Source organism: Alligator mississippiensis, chromosome 3 (genome assembly GCF_030867095.1).
Source record: "Alligator mississippiensis isolate rAllMis1 chromosome 3, rAllMis1, whole genome shotgun sequence".
Lineage (NCBI taxonomy): Eukaryota > Metazoa > Chordata > Crocodylia > Alligatoridae > Alligator > Alligator mississippiensis.
Window position 1 is genome coordinate 55979813 of NC_081826.1, and position 19721 is coordinate 55999533.

At 43.3% G+C, this 19721-nt stretch overlaps 1 protein-coding gene across 6 annotated transcripts in view; it reads right to left on the reverse strand.

The window, feature by feature from the left end:
* The window catches only part of LOC109285970 (uncharacterized), a 131115-nt gene that overhangs the window by 82550 nt on the left and 28844 nt on the right, over positions 1-19721 (reverse strand). The window contains exons 1-2 of one of the 6 annotated variants that reach the window (XM_059723960.1): positions 10175-18262; positions 8750-9129 (exon numbers count right to left, since the gene is read on the reverse strand). The exons of 4 other annotated variants lie outside the window; for them this stretch is intronic. The gene's annotated coding sequence lies outside the window, so the exon portion shown is untranslated. Of the gene's footprint in view, positions 1-8749; positions 9130-10174; positions 18263-19721 lie in introns of those variants that run through there. One more of the 6 variants, XM_059723958.1, reaches the window with a different exon arrangement.

Below are 19721 nucleotides of genomic sequence, written 5' to 3' on the forward strand. Positions count from 1 at the left end.
ATGAAAGCAGGCTGCACCAGGCTCTTCCCAGCGCTCAGCAGCCTACTCTCCAGATCTGGGGGCATTCACCCCCCACCCCGGAAGAGCCCAGTGCAGCTCCTCAGCCTGCAGCCCTCCCAGGGTGTGTGTAGCAGCAAGAGCTGCACCTCCGCACCCACTTACAGTTCCCTCCACTTTGCTTTTTGCTGCAGCCCCAGGAGCAGCCAACACCACCTGCCTCCAGCCACTGGGCTGCACTGCACCCCTCCCTCCCCCTTCCCTAGCCCCAGTTTCACTCATTCAAAAATATGGAATTTTCAAATTTCCAGGAGGTGGTAGGTCCCAAGCATGCCAAATTGATGAGGTTATACTGTATTTGATAAAGTGCTTCAACAGTGTAGCCAGCAAAAAAAGAGAAAAGGAGAGCAAGATTAAAATGTCTGGAAATTGAAGCCAAGCTCATTCAGAAATAAGGCATATATTTTCAATAGTTAGGGTAACAGACAGTAGGAGCCACTCATCAAAGACCGTGCTGTCCACATCACTGGAAATGTTAAAATCAGAATGTGGATAATTTTTATTTATTTATTTATTTATTTGTAAAAAAAGATACACTCTAGTTCAGCTTACATGTTTTGGTTTTAAACCAAAAATTAGTTTGTGGAATACAGAATTCCTTTGGCCAAAGTTATCCTAAATAGCAGGCTAGACAGTCAAAATGATACTTGAAGATAATAGTAAAACAGCTCTGTATCAGGCAGTTAAAGACTCCATGTGATTGAATTAAAACAGGTTAAAAAGTTGTCATATTCCAACTCTAAAAGTCCTTTCTAGTAGAGTCCTTGCAAACACTAAAGAGAACATTTTTTCAAAAATGACAAACTCTCCAGTCTCTCCCTCCAAAATTAGAAGGTTAATGGGATCAACAGCTGTCAAAAGCAAAGGTAATTTGCCTTAGTCAAAAGGCAAAAAATACTATGCTGTGCTACACATACAACTAAACAATATTATGTGGAACAGCATTATTCCAAGAATTTATCTTTCAGTGAATAGTTATCTTTACATAAATTCCTCTTACACCTGAAATCACTCTATATTAAAACTTTCCTCAGTAAAAAATAATAATTGGAAACATTCAGGGTGCAGACAGAAGTGACAATTTCTGCCAGATCTGGCTACAGAAAAGTCTATAGCCACGACCAAACACAAGCACACAGCTACAGACAGCTTCAGAAAAGGCTGATTGGGTGAAAATCTGACCCCGCCATTGCATGTTTCAAAGTAGAGTGTCTTCTGTAACTTGTATCTGCATTACCTCCCAGCCTTGAGCTCTTTTCAGAATGGGAGGGGGGAAAGAAAGTAGAAAGAGTTTGATCGGGGGGGGGGCAGGGGGTAGCCCACACTGAAGGGTGGGGTGGGTGAATTGAAGCCCCTCCACCTCAGAGGGAAAATATAAGGACTCCAATTCACCCACCTCACCCTCCAGCACCGACTGGGGAAGCCCTAGAATGAGCTCCCTCTGCTGCCTTTCCCCCCCCCCCCCCCCATTCTGAAACAGGGATAAGCTGCAAGGTTGGAGGGGCTGTTGCTAGGGGAACGTGGCTGCAGCCAGCAGCAAGATTCCCCTCCCTCCTGGAACCAACAGTGAACTTCTGTTTGTTTCAGGGGATCGTGGTAACTCAGAACGCTTCCTGCAAAGCGGTCTCAGTTACAATGGGGAGCTGTGTTTCTGCCTGCACCCTTACTAATATTCTTTTTTATTCTAATAGAAGCTATTTATTAACAAATATAGTTATTGGAAATTATATATTTATTAAGAAGCTAAAGACAGAAGTTATTTAATTCAAAGCCTTGAGTGGTTTTTATTCATTTCTTAGAAGGATAGTTAATAGGGCTGTACAAAACTTCAGTCCTTGATTCGATTTGGTGGAGATTCAGCCTGATTAGGTGGCTGAATCTCTGAATCCAAATTGAATCAGGAGACCCTTTAATCTCTCTGAATCAAATCAGAACTCTCTGAATCAATTCACAGAGATTTGGAAAGATTTGGTGATTCAGATATAGACACAGCTTTAAATGTTTTTTCTACATACTTCAAGGTACCAGGTGGCTCATGAATGGTGGGGCAAATGAAGTGTCCCACAGGACTGTGGAGGGCTCCCCAGTGCACTCAGCAGCAGACCCAGAAGTGGACCAGAAGGACGTCTGGTCCACTTCTGGGTCCACCGGGAAGCACGCAGGACCCCCCCCACCCCTGGGTGACTGGAGCCTTCTGGGTCTGGGGGGGCACCTGTGGTCCCCCCAAAACATTGAATCTTCAGATTCAGATTTGGTTGAATAGAATTGGAGGCAGTGATCCGAATCAAATCACTGTCCCTGATTTGGGCTGAATCCAAATCTGAATCAAATATCGTCCGTTTTGAACAAACCTAATAGTTAAAATGAATCTGTAATAAAAATGGACAGTCACCTGTTCTGCTACTTGTAGTGAGAACATTATCTCTCTGACATACATTTGAACTAAGTGTTCAGACACTTTGTAGACAACACACCTTTCAGAGCTTCTAGGGTTATGTGGCACGTAAGTGAGGTTCTTGAGGAATTCAGTTTAATGAGTTATACTGTGCTTTAAGTAAGATACATCAAACACAAACATTAGCTCACTGTGCTGGTAAAAGAATACAGTCATAACTTACAATTGTTGGTCCAGTTCTGGCAACAGCAGAACAGGCAACAGAGTGAAAGATAGAAGAACTAGTTATGAGATGACGCCTGCCACAATCTTCAGATATAAATACAGCTTTAAATGTTTTTTCTACATACTTCAAGGTACCAGGCTGCTCATGAATGGTGCGGCAAATGGAGTGTCCCACAGGACTGTGGGGGGCTCCCCAGTGCACTCGGCAGCAGACCCAGAAGTGGACCAGAAGGACGTTATGAGATGATGCCTGCCACAATCTCCTTTCACATGAGAATGGCAGAAACTTTCCCTTAGTTCTTATATTTTCCCCCTGGCATCAACAGCAGCAAAACAGATTTCATGTCCAAGCCTTTATGGAAAGCTACACCTTTGCTGGATATGTCAGAAATCATCTAGAAATACAGACAACCGAGAAGCTCCCACATGGGAGAGAGAGCTCTGAGGTGGCCTTTCAATTCCAGTGTCTAGCATTTATCAGCTGTAGAATCACCAGCATGGGACACTCCAACATAGCCAGATTTTACCATAACACCCTATCTTGAAAAGCATACTGCAGACTTCTCATTTGCACGGTGACTAAGTAAAACTGTTCTGTGACCTACTTTTGTCAGATTTCTCAAATCCATTTTCTGCTACACTTCACTCTCTCAAGCCACCTTGCTTCTCATTTAACATTTTCTCTTTTTAAGTTATTCTTTTCCACCCTCAGATTTGCTTAGCCTTTCTCCTATATTTCCTTCTTTCCATTTGCTCTATTGTAAACTCATCCCTTTATCACTTTCTCTTATCTTTCTTCCCTCTTTCCCATTCCCATCATACTAGAAAATTAAAAAATCCTATTTAAATATGAACAACAAAACAAAATATTAAAGCAAAAGCAAATATACTTTATCACCCAGACACAACCAAAACTGCCAAAGCAAACTTCTGTATAATAATGGTCATGATAATCTTTTCCCATTAATTGCTCCCTCTGTATACATCAGCACTTATTTTTATTTATACAGTAAACTGCTCAGGGCAAAGACTTATCTTTTTATATGCTTGTGAAGCATTTAGTATGCTCTTGGGGGATTAAAAAAAGATAACAATAGCAATAAAAGCAGTAATAATAATCTAGTTCTGTTTTTTCTTTAAAAGTATTTGTATAATTATACTGAAAAAGTTTCAACTCCATATAAGTAACTCACGATTTTAAAAAGAAATGCCCCTTTATATTAAATGTTCTTATTTTAAACAATATTTCTGATGTTCCTGTTCAAGATGAGTTCTGCATTTCATGTGGATTTTACAGTTAATATTTAAATCATATCTCCTTATCCAGTGGAAAATCCAGAATAGTGACTATGTTATTCCAAACACTAAAATCCTAGTTCCCTTATTATACCCATGGTTATTACCTGACTAGTGTGGTGTTTTATCTGTTTTTCAGCTGCAGCCAAGTTCAACTGGAGAATTTTGAGCTGAGACTGCTCTTCTAAAAGCACCTCCTGTGCACAGCAATATTTTTCCTGTGTCTGGCCAATCTCCTCCTTTGGTTTTGCTATGTGATTTTCATGGTCTTAGAGCTTAAAAAGTAAAACAGTTTGGATTATGTGGTATAATTTAGATGGAAAAGCTTTCATTCTTGCCAAATCTTTATTCCTTCTTCTGAAAGCATCCAATTTAAACAAACACTTTATTGTTTTATTCCATGATTTTAATCCCTTGTGTCCCCTTATTAATTGCAGAAACAAAGATTATGGGCAACCACACTGTTCCATTTTTTTTTTTTTTTTAGCTTAAGGAACATTTCTGCTAAGGAAAAATATGATTAACATCAAATATATCCTAAGGTAGGCATGGAATGCTTTCTGGGCACAGCTGAGGCCAGTACATACACCTAAATACAAAAAAACAGAGAACCATGTTTCTTATTATTTACCTGCCTGCATAATCAGGATTTAGAATATAATGCAAACATTATTCAAATACATGGTCATTTTCCTGCCTTATTTTGACTTGGGCAAAACACTTCAGCTCTCTGCTCCACTTTCTTTTCTGTAAAAATGGTGATATTGAGACTTGCACCTTTGAAATCTATTGTTGAAAAGCATGTGATAAGAACTAAGTATTGTTATTAGGTAGGCATTCTCATAAAGCTTGTGATTTTTTTTTCTTATTTAGGTTTCTGAATATGGATATCAATCCTAGCTAAGGGTCATCTGAAATTAAATATTAGAGGTGTATGTCCTAATACAAATGCATACGGTAAATGTAAACATGATTTTCTAATTTTCTATGTCATATAATGCCATGGAGTATCTAACCTTCCTGCTTATACAAGAGATGGGATCATAACTGTGATACAGAAGTAAAATGGCCACTGCAACAACTTAAATTTTATTTGTTTCATTGTTCCATTACTTCTAGTCTCTTTTCCTGCCTTTTAAACTGTATTTACATAAGAGTATGTAAATACAAGTAATGTTAAAAGAAAAATATTTACATTAACACATAACCAGCTGTTAGAGGTTATTAACACTGCATATTGGGCAGACTAGGAAAAGATGTGGTATATGAAGGACTTTATAACAGACCTGCCACATTTTCAAAAAGAAGAAAGGGTAAGTCTGACTGAAAAAAAATCTAGGTAAGACAGTTAAGAGAAGAGTATGCAGAGGTGTAAAAAAAAAAAAATTATAATTCTAGCAACAATTATAAGACTTCAACAACTTGACAAGAAGTACATGAGAGGGCAAAACAGTGGAAAGGAATAAGAAAAAGACCCCATTTTTTATATATTGTATATTTTGTAGGTTGCACATTTTGGATGGCACCTGGGGACATGTAGTATGTGTTACTGCTTTGCCCTAGAACATTTGATCAGATAAACATCATAAAGTAAAAACAAGAACAACAACAAAAAAACCTTCTTTCTCTTGCTTTCTTTATTATACCATGTATAGATTTAATACTAGCATCACAAGTTGACAGAATCAGAAATTGATTTTTTCATGCAAAATCCAATTGCTATGTTGCAGGGAAAGACTCATATAAACAATCAAATATGCACAGATGTTTTGGCAGCATCTACATAAGCATTGGCACCTTCAGGATCCCTCCTCTTCCATATAACAGCCCTGAAGAAGGAATAGCAGCACAAACAATCTATAAACTCTAGAAAGTCAGAAAATGTAGCCAGATTAGATTTGGATCTAAGACATGGCAGAAATGCAATTCCTTTTTCTTGATGTGTGGGGTTTAGGGCTCCTTCCAGAGTGAGGCAGGGGGAGAATGGGTACAAATGGAGAGCCCTCAAAAATAAGGGGCCAAATAACAATAGTTCTACAAAGATTTTTTGGTCCTCCAGCCCCAAGTCTTCCAACTGATTAAAGTTAGGTTTCCTGTCACATCTAAAATAACTGTTCCCGCAGTTCAAGATATACACATAAATCATACTACACTTTCTTACCTTTTGTGCTGGATCCTGAACTTCTTCAAAGTTCCTGTGGTCACAGCAAAGCAGGGAAATGACAATGTATTTGAGTAAGATTTGTGTTTATATTCTAAATCCTGATTATGCAGGCAGGTAGATAGTAAAAAAATAGTTTTCCGTTTCTTTGTATTTAGATATACTTATTGGCCTCAGCTGTGCCCAGAAAGCATCCCATGCCTGCCTTAGGATATATTTGATAGAACAGACACACAACATAGTTATAACAAATAAGTTTCATATGTGGTAAGTCTCCCCAGCTTTTTCAATTAGTATGATAATTTTGTCTGTCTACATCCAAAATTTGCAATTCTCTGGTCTTTGAATAAGATGGTACCGCATCACTAAATTAGTCAAAGGAAAGAGGAGGATATAGTCCCACTAGAAGGAGAGGAATCATTCAATTTTATCTGATAGCACCATTGCTTATAAGAAAGCCTATTATCTATCTAAAAAACATTGGATTGTAAGTCATCTTTAGCCCAGCAGAACTTGGTGCTCAGCAACTCTGCACTGCAGAGAACCCTTTTCTGTTGTGCATGGAAGAGTTTTGGCATTCACAAAAAGAGAAGTTTGAGAATGTCCTTATTTGTTATAATTATTTTGTGTGTCTGCTTGATACCACAGAAATTGAAAGCTAAATTGCAGTAATTCAGCATCTTTATCTTTCATAAGTAAGCAAACCTAGTTTAAGCTTAGGGCTACTTCCTGCAGAAGACAATGGCCAATGGTTAATTTGAAAAAATTATCAAGAATCACATTTGTAGAAGTCCAGCGGGTAATATAATGCTGAAGGGCAACCAGCACAGATTCATAGCAGGTAGATCCTGCCTGATTAACCTTGTTTCTTTCTATGACCAGGTCACTAAATGCTTTGATGTAGGAGTTGAGGTAGATGTCATCTACTTGGACTTTAAGAAGGCCTTTGACATGGTATCCCATCCTATTCTTATAAACAAATTGAACGGCTGTGCCATAGACAATTACACAGTCATGTGGGTGGCAAATTGGCTTACAGATCTTAGCCAGAGAGTGGTGGTGGACAGGTCAGTATCGACTTTGAAAGATGTGGGCATTGGGGTCCCCCAAGGCTCAGTCCTTAGGCCAGCGCTGTTCAATATCTTCATCAGTGACCTGGATGAGAGCATGGAAAGCACTCTGTCCAAATTTGCAGATGGCACCAAACTGTGGGGTGAAGCAAACACACTGATGGGAAGAAACCGAACCCAGGTGGACCTGGACAGGTTAGAGAAGTAGGCAGAGAACAGTTGGATGCAGTTCAACAAGGACAAGTGCAAGGTGCTGCACCTAGGGAAAGGGAATCACCAGTATACCTATAGGCTGGAGGATGACCTTCTCAGCAGCACAGCGGCAGAAAGAGATCTCAGAGTCATTGTCGACTCCAAGATGAACATGTGTCATCAATATGACAAAGTAATTAGCAGAGCTAACCACACTTTGTCATGCATTAGTAGATGCTTCACAAACAGGTCCAGGGAGGTGATGCTCCCCCTCTATGCGGCACTGGTCAGGCCACAGCTAGAGTACTGCACCCAATTCTGGGCACCACAATTCAAGAAGGATGTGGACAACCTTGAGAGGGTCCAAAGGAGGGCCACTCATATGTTTAGAAGCCTGCAGGAAAGACCCTATGAGGAAAGGCTCAGGGACGTGGACCTTTTCAGCCTCCACAAGAGAAGGCTGAGGGGGGATCTTGTGGCAGTATACAAATTCACCGGGGTGGGGAGGCGGGTGCATCAGGGAATAGGAGATGCCCTGTTTACCAGAGCACCCCTTGGAATAACCAGAAACAATGACTACAAGCTGATAGAAAGTAGATTTAGTTTGGTCATCAGAAAGGACTTCTTCACAGTGAGGGTTACCAGAATCTGAAACAGCCTTCCAAGGGAGCTGGTGCTCACCCTATCTTGGGGGTCTTCAGGAAGAGACTGGGCAAACACCTGGCTGGGGTCACATGACCCCAGCAATTTTTCCTGCCGCTGGCAGGGGGTCAGACTTGATGATCCATTGAGGTCCTTTCCAACCCTAGCATCTATGGATCTATGAATCTATCACAAGTGGCAAATCCTTCACACTCTCTCATCCAACTTTTATTTGCTCTTCATTTTTTGTCTGTCCACACACTTGGACTTTCCTTTGATGCTGACAAAATGGATTGGATGCATCCAGGTGAGCAGTGGCATGCACTTGCAGCAGCACAATTTTGTGCCACTACTTTGTGCCACAACACAAGCCCATGACCATGCCCTTTGTTGCAGACTGTGCCCAGCTCCTTCCAGCTCTAGGCTGGGCTCCATGTGCTGCAGGTGGGGGGTGGAGGGGGAGGGAGGAGTTCTGGCTGGGGAATAGGGTACCTCAGCATGGGGCTGTGTCCCAGTCAGCTGGGGACAGCACATGGAGATGGGAAATCAAGTGTCCCGAGTGGTGCCTCAAAACTTTAAGAATGCTCATGCAGGGGATGGTGCATGTATAGTAAGTTGGCCCATTCGCTGGCCACCACAAGTAATGTACATTGACCCTGGACATCAAGTTGGGTTGAAAGATCCCCCTCCCATGGTAGTCTCAACACTCACCTCACCATGCTCAGAGTGTGTGTGGACCTTTGCCACCACGATAGCATCCAATTCCTCTTCTATGTTCTACAAGAGGTGTCCAAAATGTAGTCCTGGTAGACAGAGTTGCCCCCACAAGGATGTGGGAGAGCTCCTCATACCAGGCATCATGATTTTGCAGGCAATGGACAGGAAGCTGGATTCTTGAACCCTCTTGTATCAGAGCTTCATTATCTTGGTCTTTGAATGGTGTTGCTGCCAGTCTCAGTTATGTCCCAAGCTCCCATTTTTGCCACTATCCACTCAACACCACCTGCTCTTGTAGTCGACTCTGAGCACCCACTGGTTCTCCTCCTTGCCGCAAATGGTGAGCAAGTACACGACCACACCTGGGGGACACACTGGAAAGGATTGTGGGGAACATGGATGATGAGTGCTGGGGATCAAAGGATCATATGAAAGTAGGGCTGGAAGCATTCTCGTCCAGCCCACTGCTCAGGGCAGCAACATCCCTAACTAAATTATCTCAGACAAGTGTCTGTCTAACCTATTCTTGAAAATATCCAAGGATGGAGATTCTACAGCTTCCCTAGGTAGCCTATTCCAATGCTTGATCACCCTCACAGTCAGAAAGCTCTTCCTAATCACCAACCTAAATTTCTCTGCTTCAGTTTGAAGCCATTACTTCTAGTCCTGTCACCTACAACCACAGAGAAAAAGCTATCTATACCATCTTTAGAACTGCCCATTATAAAGTCTGCACTCAAATCTCTCAGTCTTCTCTTATTCGAATTAAATAACTTTAAGGCTGAACCCTCAGAAATCATGCTTCCCAAGCCCCTAATCATTTTTGTCACTCTCTGATGGACTCTTTTCAATCTGTCCACATTGTTCTTGAAGTACAGGGTGCCATTGCTGAATTGAGTAGAGGAATCACTTCCTCTGATTTGCAAAAGATACTCCTGTTTAATACAAATCTTTATGCTGTTGGCTTCTTTGGCTTTACGTATTGTTGGCTTATAGTTATCTTACGGTCGACTGTAACCTCCAGGCCTTTCTTTGCAGTACTGCAGCCTAGCCTGTTCAGTCTGTTCTTAAAACCTCAAATGAAAGATTCCATAACTTCCCTAGGCAGCTTGTTCCATTTACATACTGTTCTTACGGTTAAGTTTTCTTAAGAATTAATTTCAATATTCTTTACAGCAGTTTAAACCCCACTGCCTTGTGACAAGCACAGAAGTTCTTTACAGAAATTTTTCAAATTTTTGAAAAATGCTAAAATGTCTCTTCTCTTGTCCTGACTGACCATACCTAGTTTTCAATCTTTCCTCCCATAGCTTCCATTCCAATCCCTTTATTGCCACAGTTGCTACAGAGGTAAAGGATGAAGCCAAATCATATGAAGCAGTGTGATGAAAGTCAGGAGGCACTAACAACTAGATTTACCTGGAGCTGGTTAAGAGAAAGCAGAGAGTTGCTTGTGGACCTCTTTTTGCTTAGCCCCACATGATGATCAATGCTAAGCAGCAGCATCTGAAGATCTCTCTTTGAGGCACAACTGGACCTATTAAAGACTTTGGGGGATCAGCCAATTGTTTATGGCAGTGGTTCCCAAACCAATCAGCCCTGCAAGAAACCTGGCAGTCAGGTCCACTGTGTTCTTTATAAACTCACTGGGTGAAGGAGACCCAAGGGGAACAAGAACATGAAGATTAGCTGTATAGCCCCAGAAGACATTACTGTGAGTTAAAGGATTCTGCATTCATATTTGTGAGCCATATATCCCAACAGTGGAAACCACAGAGAGTAATATTAAAAAAAGCTATTAACTTTGAAGCTCCATCTCTTTTAAAAAATGATTTAGAATAGGCCAAAGAAAAGGCCAAACTGCTGTAGCAAAATTCAAATAACAATTTCTCAAGTGAACCATTTATTCAGGGGAAACCAGACCCTCATCCCATGCTGACATGGATACCTAGAGTGAATGAAGAAATTATGAATGCCCTCTTAGACATGACGATTACACCATGATTTCAGGCAGATGGATATGCATGTAGATTGATCTATTTTTCTCCTAATGTTTTCTCCATTCTGCCCCTTCCCACCATACAATCAGCAATAACTTTTCTAAGAAGATTCCTCTATCCCACTTCCAAAGGGAAGTCCCACAGGTACCCAAACTAAGTTGGACCTGCAAAATAAGAATTCTGAATGTATATGGCACTGTAGTACAGTTTCCAATTTAAAAGTGGGAAAATCACAAAATTCTACCCTGAGATGAGTAACATTGTCATACCCAACAAGATACTATGTAATTGGGATTTTTTTCCCCCTGAAGTGTGACCAGGGAATTTATGACCATCAGTCTTACGAGGAGTAAAATTTCCACTTTTTAGAGAAATGGTATTTAGCCAACTTTACCTGTAGACAGCGTAAATGTTCAAGACAGAGGACAAGAAGATTCCCCCAAAAATGAATGTGCTTTCTGTAAATTCAGGCATTTATATAAAGCAAATCAAGCATGAGATAAAAATCCACCATATTAAATAAGTTATTGTATAGAGAAATCTTAGCAGATATAATAGAAGAATATCACCAAATCCTGAAAGTACATAACAGAGAATCAGATGTTACCAGGAAATTCATATTTCCATGTAAAAAGGCGAACAATAGTTTTCTCTACATTTGGAAAAAATGTAGGAAAAAAAGGAGAACCTTAAAAAGGATACTGAAGACCAATCCAATAAATTTCTATGTATATACTTATGGCTACTAAAAATTAAATCCTGATTTTTGGCAGCTCATCTTTTGAGTCCCCAACTTAAGTTAGCCAGAGTCTGGATTTTCAGAAGTGCTGAGAGTATACAACTCCAAATAAAGTTATCATAAGTTGTGAATTTCCCTCCTGGAAATTCCCTGATAACACCCCCTAATTTTTAAGCTATTCTTTTAGCTCAAGTACCTGTGATGACCATGAGAAAGAGATGGTTTCTCATGGAGACAATTCTCCAAAAGTTATAAACACTGATGATTCCATATAGAAGTAATCTAGAACAGGGGTCGGAAATGTTTTTGGGCAGAGTGCCAAAAACACCAGCAACCTCGACTTGTAGGATGTTGATGTGCCAGGGACAGATGGCAGGGGAGTCATAAGGGGCCCAATCTGTGTTGGGGCAACCTTGTTGTGCCAGCCCCAGCCCCTTCCCTGTCTGGCCCAAGGCACATGTGCCAAGCAAAATGCTTTTATGTGCTGTGCTCTGGTACCCATGCTGGGGGTTGTCTACCCCTGACCTAGAAGTTAAAAGGCAGATAAGGAAAATCACGGTGCATATCATGAGGGACAGAAGAGGAAAAAGGAAGAGGGAATCTGAATCTGCAACTCAGTGTGGACAATATTTTTTTAGAAGGGAGAAAGTCCTGGATTCTGTTTTGTGTTCCCAACGCTGAGAGCTAAATAGGCTAAATCCAAGCTCCCTCTTGCTTGATATCTTTCTTGACTGGATGCTTGTATTCCTTTCCTCTGAGTGGGCAAGCTGCAACATTAGGAATGGAGAATGTACTCAGCCTGCTTAGCCCATAGGCTAGTGGTTAGAGTACTTCTCTAGGAACTATAGATTCAAACCCTATTTGGCTGAGGAGAGATTAGATCCAGAGTCTCCCACTTCCTGGTCCAGTCCTGTAATTGCTAGACTATTGGAAAAAGATGGGTTGGCCTTTCTGCTCCTCTTTCTCCTCCTCCTCTATTCAGTTAAGCATGTCTTCAACATGGAATAGGATGGAGGCATGTTGGCCCAAATCATATTTTGCCTAAAAGCTTAACTGTCAACATGACTAAACATTGACAAGTAAGTGGCACTTTGGCCCATGTATTGACTTGAAAATCCATTTATGGATTTTAAATCCTATTTTCACCTTTGTGACAAGACTTGTCCTTCTTAATAACTGCCATGTTAAATGTAAAAAAGCAGAAACACCATTGTGGGCAGGAGCAGGGACCAAAACCCACATCCTCCACTGCCTCCCTTTCAGGGCATTGCCCATCTCTCTCAATCACAGAGCCAGACTTTCTCTGGGTTACTCTCCTGCTGACTCAACATATTTCCCCCCTTGAGAATGGAGGGTATTTTCAACCCTACCTACCCTGGTTGGTGGTTAGAGCATTTTGGAAAGTGTTGGAAAGTAAAAAATGTAGGTTTAGATTCCCTGTAGGCTTCCTACCCTCCCTGTCCCCCACTCTCCCATTAGGATAAAATGTGGAAGGGTTCAAATCCTGGCAAACATCCTTCCTAGCTGGTTAACCTTCAGTTAAAGTTTTAGAGAATTACACACCTTCCCAGGTTCCACAGGTGGAAATAGGATCCAAAATCCACTTATGTAGCATTAAGTGCCTCTTACATACCTATGTTTAGATGTGTAAGTAGCATTTAGATATCAGCATTTAGACTGTAGACAAAGTATGATTCGGACTGTAACGTGCATCCTTCAGCATAGTATATTCTATGCTATAGGAGAGCTATATAACTCTCCAAGGGGAACAGGATTGGTCTTGAGGAAAGAAGATTAAGTTTGCACAAGTGCTCATATAGGCTGACACATGTAGCAGGCAAAACATGATATGAAACTATTTTGAAATCTCCTGTCAGAGCAGCTTCTGTCTCAAAAACAGGCCTGAAGCCTGACTGACTCTGGTCCAGAAATTAGAAGACTGTCAAAATTATATCATAGCAACCTTCTGAAAAATATTTTATAAGAAGGAAGTGAAAATAGATTGATTGTCAGAAAAAGGAAAATTGCAACTTCTAAAGCAGAGGCCTTAAACTAATTCCCAAAGGACAACTGGCATTCATGGTACATTGGGGTTAGGAGACTTGATTCAGTCATGCTAGTCATAAATTTAGAAACAAAACATATGTCCTTTTACATTCTGGACCCTGCCTCTACTAAAAGGCACAATCCAACATTTAATGAAACCTCAAATATATTTACAGTCAACTCTAATAGAACAGTGGTTTCTTCATGGATAAAAGCACCCATACCAAAAATGCAGAAGGGTCTTTGGCCTTCAGTAAGCAGGCATTGGCCAATGCAGCTTTTAGTATGATGATGTTACAGACAGCAATCAGTGAAAATTTCTTCCTGACTATTTTCTAAAAACAATTTTGGAAGAGACTAGTGCTAAATACAGTCAAAAAGCCTGAGGGGGAATTGATCCAATCTTCACAGGTTTCTTTAATCTATGTAGATTGGACCGTTAACTAATGGAACTCACGTTCACTCTTTGGTTGGAGAAGACAGGCAGATGCCTGCACCAGCTGAAGGCAGAAGGCGGTGGTGTGAGAGGGTGGGGGCTCTTGCATGCCTCCCAGCATGCTGGGCATTACCAAAGGCACCCGAGTGCATAGAAGAGGGGGGCATCCTTCATTGGTTGCCTGGAACATGCCCCCAATCCCCTGCTACCCCCCACTGTAGAGGATGGAAAAATGGAGCCCCCCACCCCCAGAGTCAGGGCCTGCCCAGCTGGGGAAAACCTCCACCACAGGGTGTGGGGGGGGGGGGGGGCGGAGTCCCTATCCCTGCCTGGTCAAACTGGCTGCACAGCCCTGCCCCCTGCAAGTCTCTGCCTCTGATTTGCAGGGGGGAGGAAGGAACAAAGCCCCCCATCCCAGCCTTGCCCCCCTCAAGCTGGGGTCCTCCCAGATGGGGAGACCCATGCCATGGGAGCTTTTCCTGCCCCCCTGCCTGGCTGGGCCAGGCTGTCTGAACACCCCTGCCCCCTTTGAGTCTCTGCCTATAACCCACAGGACAGGGGGGTGGGGAATGAAACCCCCGACCCTGGTCTCAGCTTCCCTGATCTGAGGTCTACCCAGCTGAGGGGAGCACTGGGGGCTTGAAGTGCAAGGACCAGAGTGTTTCATAGAGGGAAGAACTGGGCCCCGCTGCCTGGCATGAGCCTCCCAGGCTTCCTGTGTCTTGCCAGAACCAGTAACAGCCAGCAGGACATGCTGGATGGTTTGGGGGCTTGCACTATGCAGGATACTTACTTCTATGGAGTGCTCCTATCCTTGCTGTCTGCAAGACTTCCAGACTTTCTGGCACATTTACCATCTGCCTGCTGATGCCAGGCTCTGGCAGGATATACTGGGCAGCCCAGGAGGCCCACACCAGGCAGCAGGGCCTGATCCTTCCCTCTATGGATTGCTCCCATCCCTGCTGCTCAGCACAAGCCCACGAGGTCACCTGGTACATCCTACTGGAGCCTGGTACTAGCAGCAGCTTTCAAGATGTGCCAGGCAGCTCAGGGGGCTTGTGCTGCATAGTGGGACCAGATCCTTCCTTCTATGGAGCTGGCCTAGCTGGGTGGGGACAGGAGAAAAACCCCCATGGCATGGGCATCCCCCCCCAATGGAGAAGACCTCAGTTTGGGGGTTCCAAGATGGGGGTTGGGGGCTTTGTTCCTCCCCTGCTATTGTGGGACAGAGACAGAGACTTGCAGGGGACAAGGCTATCCAGTCAGCCCTGCTGACACGGGAGAGAACACTTCATGGTTCAGGGGCCCACCCAGCTAGGCAGCCCCAAACTGGAGGAAGCCCAGGGCTAGGGCAGGGGGCTCCATTCTCCTACCTTACCCTGCACTGCCATGCTGGACTGACAGGTGCAGGCAGGAAACAGGGCTGGGGACCTGAGGCTTTGCTGCCTCAGCTCTGAGACAGCCGGGAGTTGGGACCTGCCTGGCTCAGTCAGAGCTGTGGACTACTAGTGGAGGTTAGTTCACCCACCCTGCAAAGGGGGAGATTTGGGAGAAGCACAAAGCATCCTGGGATGCCAGGGGACTGTGATCTAACTTGAGTTAGGAAGTGATCTTGAACAGAAGTTAAATAAACTCGTTTATTCTAAAATGATTAAACCTGATACTACACCTATCCAGGTCTATCTTAAACCAGGTTCTGCCATTTTTAAACCAGTCTATGTACACTGAATTTCTGTTCTGTTGCAGGTTTAGACAAGTTTCTGTTCACTTATACTGGTGTATGTGTAATTTCTATGCTTAGCCTAAGTGTCTGGAAATTAATGAAAAACAAAGCAAGAACAAGACATCTTCCCTACTTGAAATTTTTCTCTAAGTTCTTGTATACTATTCCTGACTTTATCCCTCAAAGGACCAGAATATAATATACTGTATAAAATTATGGGCACAGGGTCTTACCAATTTATGACAAGTTTAAAATGTGTTCCCTGAAGGCTGTTTATATCTTACTTTCAAAGTTTCAGTTCAAGTCCATGAGCCAAAAAGCCCCCTGCATGCTGTCATCAGCTTCAGCAGGATGACATCATCAAGAGATTCTATTGCACTATCTTCAGCTGCTGGCAGGAAAGCATTATTATAGGCAGACTAGGCTGTGCTGCCTATATTTAACATTTAAATTATAAGACCCTGTTGCTTATAACTTTAGCAAACTTTAACAGTTTGGGCTGAAATTCTTCATGCTGATTTTCTGCTTCAGGCTGAATTATTTTGGAATGTTCCAGCAAAAGTGGTTCAAGCTCTTTCCAAGAATGAAATTAGTGGAATACATGTTATTTATCCTATTTAAAGAAAAAAGTCTTATAACCATTTGGCTAAAAATCTCTTCTGCATCCATGCTTTGTAGTAGAGGCATGAATTTGGGCAGAGGGGTATACTTTTTTTGCCTTATCTATGAAAATTTGCCCAAATTTTGCCAAGATATGACTCTGAGAAATTGGTTTACATGTGTTCAGTAGAAACTCTATATAGACACCTCTAAGGTTTGCTAGCTAGATTCTACAACACTTCCATCTGCACTGGACATGCTCCATTCAAAAGGATTAAGGGATTAACAGCATTTTCTCTACCATTATTCCTGAAACTGCTGGGGCGCTCGGTACCAAAACTGAGCGCAAATGGACTTTTATTCCATATTTTAGAAATCTCACTTCTTGGCATCAAAACAGCACAGAAGAGGAAACAGCCTGACTCAAATGCAGAGGGGGCATAAACAGCAAATTTTAGCATAGTGAAGGCAACAGACAGGAACAAGAGCCTGAGGTAGAATTAATATTTACGCTAGAGCTGGTGGTAGGGAGACTGGAACTGGCTGAACCAAAAATCCTGGGACTGACTCCCAGGGTACAGGGGTCTGGGAGAAGGAAAATTGAGACTGCATTTTGTAGGGGTCAGAATTGCATCCAGTTTCTTGGGGGGGACGGGATTTAATTGCTGATCAAGGCAATTTAGATGAGCTGGGGTGTAGGGAGGGTACAAGAGAGGTGAGGTGGGTAGATGATTAAGCACCCTGGGTGCCCTGAAATCCTTTCAAGGTTGCTATGGGGTGCTATGCAGTGTCAGCACTGTTAGATGTGCAAACATGATTCACAAGATAAACCCAGACATTTCAAATAGGAATTCATAGTTATTAAACCATTCTGACCTATTGTGGCCCTTCTGAGTTCTTTGCAACAGAAGAATGGCTCTATTATTTTTTTGTAGTCAAAAACAACTAAGTGAAAATTAAGAACTGGCATTTTCCAAAGGGTGCCTTGAATCCTAAATGGTTGAGAGCCACTACTCCAGGAGAATACTTGGTGGCTGAGACTGTGAATGGAAAATCCAGTGGATTTACTAGATAGGAAGACCAGATTTTGATATGGATATGTTAAAAAATGTATGTGGTACCTACTTCCAAGGCATCTCATCATTCTCTAGTGCAGTGATGGGCAAAATATGTCCTGTGGCCCAGATTCAACCCACCAAGCAATTCCATCCAGCGCACAGGGCCCCTCTGTAAGCCCTGGACCTCTTTTCCCCTCTGCAACCCAATGTGTCCCTGCAAGAGGTTTGGCTCTGGTTGCTAAGCAACCCTCCTGCCCCCCCCCCCCCATTCCAGCATGGTCCACCCTGCCCCAGCCCCATACTAGGGGGTGCTAGAGACTAGAAACCTCTGCCTGGAAGAGGCTTTTGTTGGTGGCCCTTTGGCTGTTTCCAGCCTCCCTGTGAAAGTGAGAATTCAGGTATGGGCTAGAGACTCCCACTGGAGGAAAGGGGCAGGAGTGCCAGGAGCTATGTGCTATGGGGCTGGCTGGCCCTGCATGCTGCCACCTCATGTGGCTGGGGACTGTGGTGGGAGTGCAGAAGCTGCACACAATGGGGCTGGGTAGGGCTGGCCCCACACCCTGCCATCATGTGTAGCCAGGGACTTAGATGGGAATGCTATGGGGCCAGGCTGGGCTGGCCTCACATGCTGCCACCACTTCTGGTCAGGGACTCAGGTGGGAGTGCAGAAGCTGCATGTTATGGGGCTGGGTGGAGCTGGCACCACACCCTGCCACCATGTGCAGCTGGGGATTAAGGCGGAAGCACTACTGGGCTGAGTGGGGCTAGCCCCATACACTGTCACCATGTGCAGTCAGGGATTTGGGCAGGAGCTGCGTGTTATGGGCCTGGGTGGGGCTGGCTCCACTTGCTGCCACCAAGTGCAACTTCAGTGACTTGCACACTCCAGGGACCCTGAAGACCCCTCCCCCCCCACAAACACACACACACACACCTCACTCCTCACCATACCTCCAAATAAACCCACGCCTTCCCACAGCCCCCATACGCATTCCCACCCCCACCATAATTCCCCACACACTTCCACACCCCCACCCCTCCACCAAAACCCCACACACACTTCCACACCCCCCACCATACCCCCAAACATACCCACACCCTCCCACATGCATTCCCACCACCCATAACCCCCCCACACACACCTTCCCACAGTCCCCACCCCAACCAGACACCCCACACCCCTCCACATACAGGCAACTGGTAAAGGGGCATGGAGGGGCATGTGCCCCCCCTGAGATTGGCCCCTAACTCGGCACCGCTCAGGACAGGGCTTTTTTTTCTGCGCAGGCCAGCAGCATGTTAGGGGAGGGGGGGCACTAAGTCATGGCACAGAAGTATAGGAGTGGATATGGGGCTTTTGGGCTGCCCCCAGGCACACCCACAAATTGTGTGCCCAGGACTCAGGAAGCACCAATTACCTTTGGCTCCATACCAACCCCCCCAATTTCCCATATACCCCCCACCCACCATACCTACACTGCACACCCCTGCACCCCACCACACACACACACAGTCCCCAACCACACACCCTATATACACCTCCTTACCCCCTCCCTACAATATACAAAAGTAAGATTGTATTTTGAGCTATTATGCAATCACCTCTAGATACCCTATGCAAACACACATAAAGTGGGACTTAAAAAAAAAAAAAATTAAAATAAGTTATAGTAGATGTTTGATTTTTTTTCGTATATGATTTGATTGTTGTTTTTACTGGTTTCAAGATGGCAGCACCCTCACTCTCAATGGGAGTACTTCCAGAGGCAAAGAGAGGAACTTCTGGTGGCAAAAGTCAGGGGTTAGGGGTAGGACTTCCAGTCCCAAGATGGCAGTCAGGGGCAGGGTACCTTTCAAGGTGTGGGGCTATCCTTGCAGCCCTCAACAGCTCACTAAAACTCATTAAGAGCCTCTCCAGTTGAAATAATTACCTGCACCTACTCTAGTGGCTAGCCCTACAGATGATGTCAACCCACTACTATTTTCAGTTAAAACACTAATTCAAATGCAGGATAGGTCTTTATACCTAAATGTTCCTATACTGATTATAAGCCACTTAAGTGCTAATATAATTCCACAAGATGATTTTTTTTTTAATTTTCAAGTTTTCTTCCTCAAAATCTGGGTTATTGCAAAAAAAAAATATTAAAGGATCATGAAAATGGTAAAGTCAAGAACTTAAAATTTAGGAACTACCAAATTTAAAAATCACAAATTAGGTGTTACCCTAATTCAGTCCCCTTGCATATAGGTATTATGAAACAACCTTTAATTCTACAGTCATATTGTATTTTTTTCACAAAGCCCATGCCTCATTCAGGTACATAGGCTCATTTAATGAGCAGCTAATTCAATATTTTGTGT